Source organism: Cyanistes caeruleus, chromosome 5 (genome assembly GCF_971803275.1).
Source record: "Cyanistes caeruleus chromosome 5, bCyaCae1.hap1.1, whole genome shotgun sequence".
NCBI classification, from domain to species: domain Eukaryota; kingdom Metazoa; phylum Chordata; class Aves; order Passeriformes; family Paridae; genus Cyanistes; species Cyanistes caeruleus.
This window is the reverse complement of record NC_141705.1, coordinates 29,327,108-29,337,876: the sequence shown is the minus strand read 5'-3', so window position 1 is coordinate 29,337,876 and position 10,769 is coordinate 29,327,108.

Here is a 10,769-nt window from a genome sequence, read left to right as displayed (position 1 = left end):
TGTCTGATTATACAAAAACCTAAAGACATTGGACTATATATTCTCCTCTGATCTGGTACATCAACTCATAGATAAAACAAACCATCAGAGTTATTAAATGCTATACTTTTTCATGTCTACAATTTACACTTAAAATTTCCTAAATCACTTTGATTACTCTGTAGCACATTATTTTCCTAATATTAAAAATTAAAAAGTCTCAATAAATTATTATTTTATTTTGAAACATGAATATACTAGTATTCACACAAATGTGAGAATATTGTGCTTCAAATCTGAGTTATTATTTGATTGTGTCCAATGAGAAGACAAATTCTGCCAGAAGGTATTTCACCAGGAAGGCATGAAAGGACAAACTGCAGAGCCATTAGGAACAGTTTCAGCTTCACTGGGAGCTTTAGCCACCTTTGATGCATCATTGCAAACTCACAAAATATGATCTGCAATTTCTTTTTCCTTTAATCATCATCATCCTGCCTTTCATCTTCTTAAAGACCTCAGTTTAAAAGTTATATTTCTGCTAGCTAGGTTAACGATATCGTGGTAGAAAAAGCAGAGTTCCTAACCATGTAGATCAGAAATAAGAGGAAAAGATTGGAAGAAATATTTTTTTCATATACTATAATTACTGGGATAACTATTTTCTTCCTTTATCTGCATATTTTATTTCTATTTTTAGTGCACTTACATCATGTCATCACATTATGTGTAGTCTTATTGCTCCCAAAGGGCCAATAATAATGTCAATTGGCTGCTTTCTAATTTCCTGGAATCGAGTATCTTGCCGATAAAGTGAAGCAGAAAATTAAATTAAGAGAATCCTATATTTTTAATGAAGTTTAAAAGAAAAGTGGTGGGCAAAAAAGCATGCCATTTTAAATAGAGAAAAGACCAAGAGAGCACAAAGGAGATATTTCAATCAGAGACACAAACTTGTGGGCAAATCTGTGATAGCCTTATACTGATGCACAACACTAGTAATTAAAAAAAAAAAAAGGAAAACATGCAAATTTCACACAGGTGGGAAAAACCAATCAGCTCAGATAGGGTGTAAAAATAACAAGTAGCCTGAGGTAGGGCTTTGTAGTACATCTGCTGTAATTCTGTACTACACAGAACTCCACCTTTCACAGAAAAGCTTTCCCAGCCTTCAGGGTAAATGCCAGTAAAGGACATGGCATTTTGATAACATGGCTTTCCAGAGGAATAGATGCAATTCTAAAGAACCAGAGATCCTTAACATTCTTGTCTCATCATCCATTATTTGAAAAATAGAAATCCCATAAGGAATACTGTGGGACAAAAGCAGTCCACTTTAGCACACTGCCTGAGACTCCTGAGCATGGAAGGACAGTATGATATTCAGGAGGGTGCTGTCTCTTATCAGGCACCTGCAGTATTAGTCCTGTAACCTTGAAAAGTACAATCCAAAGGACAAGTACATCAGTAACCATGTTGGCATCATGTATACTGCAGAGAGAGAGAGAAATAAACCACATTTTTAAACTGGGCATTATTTTTTCCCAGTAAAAGTGCTGCTTCTATCAGAACAACTGGTGATAAAGAAATAATAAAGAAGAACTAGTATAGTTCTTTACTATCATTTTCCTCCTGCCAGACTGAAAGCCTATTGACAGAAAGTATAAAAGTATAGATCTGCATGGATGGAATGACTAAAATGCTGAACAGACTATGTAGGTGGAAATTGAGTATGTTTTGGTGGTAGAATTTATTCCCAGACAAAAAAAAGCAAAAAAAAAAACCACCAGCATCTGGGGCATTTGAGAACAATCTGAAGAGAAGCATACACAGAGCATGAATAATTTTTATTAGCGGTTTTCCCTATGAACAGTGATGTCAGGTTGAATGAGTCTGTCCGTCAATCTCAATTTCCTACACAATATCCAATGCCAGATATGAAGGACAGAAGATGTGACCAGGACAAGCATATAATGATACTTTCCTAGCAAAATTCTTTCATCCTCCAGCTTCTTGTTTTACTTCACTATCAGTCATACCAAATATTTAGGTGTTATCGTAGATTTATCCCTGAACACGAAAGTCTTCTTGACAGATGTATCAAGGGAGGAAACGAGTGTAAAGAAATTAGGAAAGAAAATCTTGGATATGCTTTCACTTCTAGAAAAATAAGAGTTTCTCAAAAGTAAGGTAGCAAGTCTTTGCTCTATGGATTCCGATTTTAGTGTAGCAAAGGGGCAGTATAGATATCCATGATACAAAAGGAATAAATTATCATTCTTGACATTGTGAAAGCTCTTTAAAGGAACTTATTAAAGCAGTTTCAAACTTCGGTTTGGAGCTGACTTGAGTCTTAGCTGTCCTAAGGATCAGGAAAATATAAATATTGTTTAAAATCATTAATTTCTCTGATTACACTGATTTCTGGAACACAGATTTCTTGAATAGGTCATAGAAGTTAAAGATGATGGTAAATAATGTTTTATTTATTAAAGGTATAACTTTTTAACAAGTAGAATAATATCTTATTCAGTTATCAACACCTAGCATTTAATTTTAAGATACACTTCCAGATGTAAGACTTGACCATTCCAGCATGTATATATGCATGTACAGTTTACCATGTAGAGTAAGATCAACTGCTTTTCTTGGGGAATATAAAATCATATGTATAAAAGAATAAAATATTTGTTTTTGAATGTAACACTGCCATCTAATGAAATAACTGTAAATTACATGAAAACATTTCATGTTTTTGTAACCTGTTTTTGGAGATATAATTCAGGATATAACTTCATTATTAATAGCATTTTAATAATAAGAAAATAGTACCCTTATCAATTATTTATTAATATAAAAATGCAGTAATGGTTATTCATGTTAATAATTAATAGTATTAATAATTATATTTTGAAGTTAGAATAAGCTGATTATATGGGAAGCAGCTGGAAGAAAACCTTTTCATATAGATGATATTTAAATAAAACTGTGAACTAAATAAATACAATGAATAAGGTTTTATCTGAATATGGGCAGATAAAATCCCAAATTAAGTGAAGTTTCATTTCACATGTCATAATAGATTTATTTTCATATGGGTTATATATAATCCTAAACACAGTATTTACACTGCTGGAAGTTTTTTTTTGGCCAACTAAATCACGTAAGGTCCTAAATGACTTTTGGGGATGAAGATACAGGGAGTAGAGTCTCCTGGGCCCTGTTTGCAGATATGCAGTGTAGTCCTTGAATAAGCTTGAACAGTCACTAAGTGAAAATCCTGCCCTACATCTATCTGCATGGAATTACTCAGGCACAGCAGCGCTGCTATGTGAGTGTTGAAGCAGGGTAAGGGGATCCCCTGAGGGTTCCTAGTGCTTCATTTCATGGGACTGTCGGAGGCCAGCTGGGTACCAGCCCTGTTTGGATTTCCCCTGTAGTGGTGGTGATTCTGGGGATCTTAGGATGCTTCTAAGCAGCTTGGTGGCAGTTCTGGGTTAGGGCTGAGAATCTCAGCACATGAGGAAGACTGCGCCTAAGTCCGCTCTGCACTGTGCTGTGGGCTTACGGCAAGTGGGCTTTCAGTCTCGGTTTAATTTCTAGTTATGAACTTGGTTAAAAATAGTCCTTTTCTTGCTCCACTTCCAACTATGGTGCTAATTGGGAACAGCCTTGTTGGTTGTTTAACAAACCCCACTGAAGAGCACCTGGAGATACCAAAACACTTCACTATAGACAAATAACATTTCTGAAGTGTCTGTTAATGCACTACAGTGTGTTTTACTGCAGAGTGCAACCATTAGTATTTATTTTACAGTCTCAGTTGATATTATGCTAACATGGCCAGGTCATAAAATGGTCAAATAGCATGACATTTTATTCTGATATGACTATGTCGTAAGAGTAAAAGCACTTGATATTTCAACAGCGTTTGCAATGTCATCCGGCAGCTGAAATTTGACATAGTCCAAGGGGAAAAGGCACATACACTAGCAAGTAGTATAGTCTCACCAAGTCTGAGATCTGGCTTTTCAGTGAATGAGAGCATCTTGTTGATTTTATAGAACATGAGGATCTTCACACAAGGAAGATCAAAGGGCTGCATTACTTCTCAATACATAAGTTTATGGGACAGATGGAATTCACTCAGAGAGACCCATGACACTTAGGGCCAAATTATCAAAAGTTTCAGACACTAAAACCTATTAGTGTGTTCAAACCTTTATTCCAACACTGTCAGCACTTTTAAGCTTTATTTAAAGCATCAGTCTACAATTTAACTACTGCCAAAGTTCAAATGGAGGTTAAAAGGATGGGCTAAAAGGAGCTGACAATTTCAAAAGAAATTTTGGGTTGCCTTTTCTTTGTTTCCACACACATATTGTCAAACTTTTGGATATAATTTTGTTTAGCAAGGGAGAAATGAATATTCCTGTGAAGTGTACCAAAATATCTTTGGTGAGGTAATAACTGTTAAAATGCTCTGTGTCCTTGCCTCTGTAATGCTGGAGCATGAAAAACACTCTTTGCTGTAATGCTGTTGAAAACATTTCAGCAGTCTCCATCAAATAAGTACCAAATACACTCAGGAAGAAAGGAGGGGTGAACTCTCCATCTTAATAGCAGTCTGTCAGATTCCTTAAACTCCATATTTGCCCATGTTTTGGTTGATAATGGATTCTAGTGCTCTGGTAAACTCATCTTTTGAGGGACACTCTGGTTAGGATTCCTGCTTTGTGTCTACAAGTGTTAGACTCCATGCCCTGGAGTTACCATTCAGTGGGTTTTAACTCTGAACACACAGTTCCTCTACCACAGTGACAGGTCTTACAAGCAGATGGTTTTTCTCTTCTACCCTTTCAAAGGAGTAAGATCTTGCATTGTAGCTCCTTTAAGTAATGTAACCTAAGGGGACCCTTTTCCATATGCCCAGTATTTATGGAGAAAAGACATGAAGCTGAAGTTGGCTGTTTTACAGTATCTATCACAAGAATACACAAACTCAGATCACATAATAGAAACCACATGAGTGTTCAGCCACAGATTCCTCATCACTTTTGTGCACTCCAAAACTCTTACTCAGAGACTGTTATCCTCTGCTCTTCATTCAAATGGCTTCTTTTGTGGAGCAGCCTTTCTCAAATTGCTATTGAGGAACCTCCTCATTGAGGACTTTCTGTGAATTGCTTCCTGACCCATATGAAGTGATGAAAATTCATCCTCAAGGTATTAATTTCTTAATTTATTCCCTTCTGGCATTCGGACTTGAAAATTATGTTACCTTAAATGATAGCCAGCTCTTCATGTAACATAAGTGTCATTTTAATCAAGAAGGTCTGAAGAGCTCTTGCTGAGTACTTCTTTAGGTAATTTTTTTTACATGGAAGTAAAGATGAAAAAAATACTGATAAGCTTCACACGGAAACCCAGTATAGTTCCTGATACTACATGGGATCACCTATTTTTAAACATGAAGAATTTCTACCAATGCTTCCAACAAAATCACAGGTCCTGCTGCTGCTTCATTAGTGTGATCATTCTTTAGTATAATTTAGGTGTGGGCAAAAGGCATAGTTTGCAGTTATAGTTGTACTTTGTTGAGTCCATCCTTTCCATCTCAACCCTTCTTACCGCTGTAAGAAGTAGAACTATCTCCCATATGCAATATCCCATGTTATTTCTGTGTGCAGTGATAGGTTTTGAATTCATTTGGAACTTTCCAAGCAGTAATGAAAGACAGTAGAAGATGTTTTTTTTGCATTAAATAGTGGAGGAAGCAGAAAGTGACATCAACTTAAAATGACATATTAGCTGCACTTGCTGCACAAGTTTTCAGTTAGGTAAACTGCTTTTATTGACAATGGCAATTGCCCTGTGTGGATTATCTTAAAGGTAACTGAGGACTTAATAATATGAACCTGATCTTCAGTATTACTTACAAAACAAGAAAAACCATCAAATTTTCTTCTTTTTGAAGAACTGGGGAATATTAAAATGTAAGAACTGCAACATGGGCCCTTGTTCATTCATTTGTGACATTAAGGACAAGCCTTCTGCACATCAGCATGTACACTCAGTGCTTATGGACTGCCAAAGCAGACCCAGTAGATACCTGGGCTCAGCTTTGGCTGGATGGTCTTTAATTATATCATTGCAGCCTCTGAAAAGTAGTGAGAATGATTAGACCACTCATGTTTTTCTGCAGCATATGCCTGGTCAGATACAACTATGTAATAATACAAACATGCTAGACACAGAAAACAGTTCCACACAGCCTGTATGATTTTTTTTCCGTAAGTTTGTAGCCATAAATAATCCTTTCCAGTATTTTTAAAAAACCTGTCAGGCTAGACAGCCCTTCCAAACAAAAATTAGTATTTGATATGTTTTGACAAGAATGTAGAGTGTAGTTTCTGTTTTAAAACTGTGTTTTAAAATCTATTTGGTTGCATCATTCTATTACAGTTCTCTCCTATTATAAGCAAGGAATTTGAGAATGAAGATGAAAGAGTTAAAAAGTATCAAGCAGGTGTGTTGGTTAGCAAAGGCTTTAGCTTACTTCTTGGCCCTCACACAGTGCAGGTGTTAAACATCAGCATTTTCAACCTGTTTGATATCTAGGCTTTTGTGTTTGTCATCTGGGGACTTTTACATTAAATCTGTAGGAAAGCCCCCCATTGCTTTGTTGTTTTGGCTGAATAGGATAAAACAGAATTTATTTCTCACTGGTCTTAAGTTTAAAAAGACTAGCACAGTTAACAGTCTGTCAATCTAAGAAGTAGAGGGTTTTTTTAACTTGAGAGTTTATGTTATTGTAGATCATCCCCTATACAACAACAACCAGCAACCTGACAATTAATGCAATCTACAATTACTGATAAGTAAGCAGAAAAATGTGTCCAAAAAATGCGTTCATTTAATGCCTGCTTTGTATATCTAAGCCTATAAATCTGATTGATGTGCTGGAAAAATGTAAAATGTTTTGGCTTTATGATAAAAATTCACTTCTAATTGAATTCTGTGTGCGATGTTAAAGAATAAATAATGATAGATATAAAAAACTCATGTAACCTTAAAATCAATTACATATGCAAAAGACTTTTTATATGTCCTCATATGCAGATTTATGTGCCTTCAATGTCAATAGAATCTGCACAGTAATTTCTTTTTCCCGTCCAAGCAACTCTTAAGACATACAAAACCTACCATTGTTTTAGCATCCATAAAGTAATGAACAAAGTATAATAAGGCCCTCTGAATAATTATAAAACTTAATCAGCAACTGGTTTAGACCCTTCCTCTTAAGAGTGCTAACTAATTTTGAGGAGCTGATTTCTCATGCAGTTGTTGCTCATGACTGACTTTGTTTTGCATGGAGACCATTCAGAACAGAGACTTAGACTGAGTTTCAGACACGTTTACATTCCCTCAGGAATTTCCCTGAAATTGCTTGAACCAGTCTGATAATTAAAATTGTTAGAAAGACCAGTACAATCCTTCCACTTGTTCCCAAACTGAGTTCTTCAAATACTTTCCAATTTGTACTAGAATTATTGGCTTGGTGTGCAAATGGTTTTCAGGACAGCTTCCTTGTATTTCTGGATGATAGAGAAGTATGAAAATTGGGGAACTGGTTACTTTTTCTCAGGCACTAGGAGTAAAGATGTCAATCTGCCTCTGTGAAAATGATGGAGTCTTCTTTTTCTCAGTAATTTCCACTGATTCCAAGATGATTAATTTTGATTTTAGACATTCATCAAAACCTTTCAAAATGTTAAGCAGTAATTACACATATCTATATATGATGTGTATATATATATATATATATATATGTAATTGTATTACATACAGACGTCTGTATTTTAGTGCAAGAAGAAAATAGTGATACTTTTCTGCCATTTATTCTATTTGTAAACACCCAGATACATTCCCCTTCTTAAATCCTAAATAATGCTTGTAGTAATACAGAACAATGTTTTGGGAACTAGTTCACACACTTAGCCTTTTTTTTACTCATCGAATGCTGTTTCAAAGGTATGCAAAATAATTTTCTAATGCATTTAACAATAATAAACAAGAATTTCATGGTCTCAGTGTGCTTCTACACTGTTACTGCAAAACAGAGGAAAATACTCTTATGTGAGGTCACATTTTATAATTTCCTCTCTGTATCACTGAACCAAATTGAAGACTATGTTATATATCTTACTGGAAATCTATAAAGCAATGCATTTGCTCCTTGAAAATCAGTTATGAAGTTTGACAAATCATCACACCAGAAGTTACTTTGTATGTGGAAGATTTTATCAGCTGTGTCATAAGCTCAAAGCACTTAGAGGGGTTAAACTTGACTTTCTGTCATTTTATTGGGATGCTTTTACTGCATTATCTCATCATGCCAATACTTGGCTTGGACTTGGAGAGAGGAAGTTTTATTTATGATCCAGTTCCCTTAAATCTTTTTAGCAGTTACTGTAATTTTGTGTTTCCATAACACACTTCACAGCTTTAGTGAAGATGCATTTTATCATATCAATGACACTGAAAGGATCAGTCTTTAAAACAAAGAAATTACCTTGATAGAGCAGTGTCTGCCTAGAACCCATACAGATGTCAGTGATACTTCACTATTCGTTTTGGTAATGATAACCAGCTGCCAGTTTAATGTCTGGTATAGTCATCCATTTGGGAATCATCCCTCTCCTCAGATAATCAGGCAAGTTGAACAATTGTTCTATATTAACAAACTCATTTATTGCCCTGTGAAACCTAAATTGAAAGTTGCAAATGTTGTGTTTTGAATCACTTTCATGTCTGAACATGACTGACACAGAATGACTTCATTAACTTTCAGTAAAGATCATTAAAAAAAAATTCAAGACTGAGTTCAGGTGCCAAAAGGGGTGTACTCTTTGTTGTTAGAATAGACCAGTTTTTTGTGTTGACAGACATAAATATTTCTATTTTATTGGACCTGGTAGTTTGGTAAAAAAGCTTCCAAAAATATGTTGATTATTTTTGATTGTGAACACTTAGGAATACTTTCTGAATTGCTGAAGTTGAGAAACAGCTAAGAAAGAGACAGTGGATTTAAAGACTGGAGAAAACTTAGTATTTGAAAATATTAGGAAATTCAGGATTGAAAAATAGCAGAAAGTAAAACTTGTGTAGTTTTAAAGGGGTCTGAGGGTTACTAATTAAATCTTTGCTTATCTACATAGGAAGACAAATATTAAGGTACAATAATAATATTTTTTAGCCATTGTTTCTTCAAAAAGCAAATATCAAAGAATGGGAAATGTTTCACTTAGGTATGCTTTAAGAAATATTCAAATGTATGGTTATCATAGTCTATTCCTCAGAATCTATTTTCTTCCTTCTGACTTCTCCCAGCAATATCCTAAAATCAGTCATAAACTCTAAAACAACTTTATTGACAAATCATATAAATTCTTACCATAAGTGCTGAAGAAAAAATATTAAAGAAAAGTACATTAATGCCTTTAGTTACTGTGCCTAAAAGAGAAGGTGGCTGCTGCAGTTTGTTCTCAGGATACCTGTAAAACATATATGTTTTCAAAAAACAGGGAATATAATATTGTTTGTACAAGTACACAAGATGATGCATAATCCAGCTGTGAATAACTACAAATGAGACCTTCTCACCTTCTACCCTTCCCTCCTGTTCTTTGAAGATACATATTGTGCATCCCCACATCTTCAATGTGTTGTGTGATCTGGTAGATTGTAATCTAGCTTCAGGTTTCTGATATGCAGTCAGAGGTGGCTAATCTGGTTTTGATGAGTATTGTATTGAACATAAGCTAATAAAGGGACACTTGACATGGCCAAATTTTTTTTTTTCCACATTATAGATTGCCTAGAAGAAAGATAATGAAATTGAACCAAAAGCAGTTTATGTTTAATAGATCTAATATCTGTGAGAACATACTGTAAAAAAGTATTTGCCTTTATGTGTGCATATTACATGGGAAACCTGTTTTCTTACTTTGCAAAAGATGGTCAGTATTCCTTTCTTGACAGCTGCCATGGTGCTATGAAAGTCCCTGTGTTTGCATGGCCAAGGTTTGGTGGTGGGGGTGCTACAGGGGTGGCTTCTGTGAGAGCTGGTGTCAGCTTCCTCCGTGTCCAGCAGAGCCAATCCCTGTGTGCTGGTCAAGGCTGGGCCAATTAGAAATGGTGGTAATGCCTTTGTGATAACATAATGAAGAAGAAGAAGAAAATAAATAATGTTTTTGCACAGTTGTAATTGTGGCCAGAGAAAAGAGGCATGGCTGTGCAGACACCGAGGTCAGTGGAGAAGGAGAGAGAGGAGATGCTCCAGGTGCCAGAGCTGAGATTCCCCCACAGCCCATGGTGAGGCAGCTGCCCCCTGCAGCCCGTGGGGGTCCATGGGGATGCAGAGACCCACACCAGAGCGAGTGAGTGCCTGAGAGGAGGCTGTGACCCTCTGGGGACCTGTGGAGAAAGGACCCCACACTGATCAGCCTGTCCATGGAGGACTGCACTCCATGGGAAAGTGAGCCACGCTGCAGCAGTTTTGGGAGGACTGCTGCCCATGGGGTGGACTCACATTGGACAAGTTCATGCAGGGACCCCGTGCTGGAGCAGAGGAAGGACTCCTCTCCCTTAGCAGCAGGAGAAACAGTGTGTGAGGAACTAACCATAACCCCAATCTCCATCTCCCTGCACTTCTAGGGGAGGATGTAGAGCTGGGAAGGAGGAAGGGGTGAAAGTAAGGTGTTTTGAAGGTTTTATTTTAATTCTCA